The sequence below is a fragment of the Bison bison genome, unplaced genomic scaffold (assembly GCF_000754665.1).
Source record: "Bison bison bison isolate TAMUID 2011002044 unplaced genomic scaffold, Bison_UMD1.0 scf7180017864135, whole genome shotgun sequence".
NCBI lineage: Eukaryota > Metazoa > Chordata > Mammalia > Artiodactyla > Bovidae > Bison > Bison bison.
Window position 1 is genome coordinate 1,579,710 of NW_011494707.1, and position 263 is coordinate 1,579,972.

The window sequence follows — 263 nt, forward strand, 5'->3', positions numbered from 1 at the left end:
GATTTGAAATAGCTCCACTGGAATTCCATCACCTCCACTAGCTTTGTTCATAGTAATGCTTTCTAAGGGCCACTTGACTTCACATTCCAGGGTGTCTGGCCCTAGGTGAGTGATTATATCATCGTGATTATCTTGGTCGAGAAGATCTTTTTTGTACAATTCTTCTGTGTATTCTTGCCACCTCTTCTTAATATCTTCTGCTTCTGTTAGGTCCATACCATTTCTGTCCTTTATCGAGCCCATCTTTGCATGAAATGTTCCCT

General features: G+C 41.1%; 1 protein-coding gene across 1 annotated transcript in view; it reads left to right on the forward strand.

Moving 5' to 3' along the window:
- IFT80 (intraflagellar transport 80) overlaps positions 1-263 on the forward strand; it is a 131,129-nt gene that overhangs the window by 104,084 nt on the left and 26,782 nt on the right. The gene's annotated exons all lie outside the window — the stretch shown is intronic.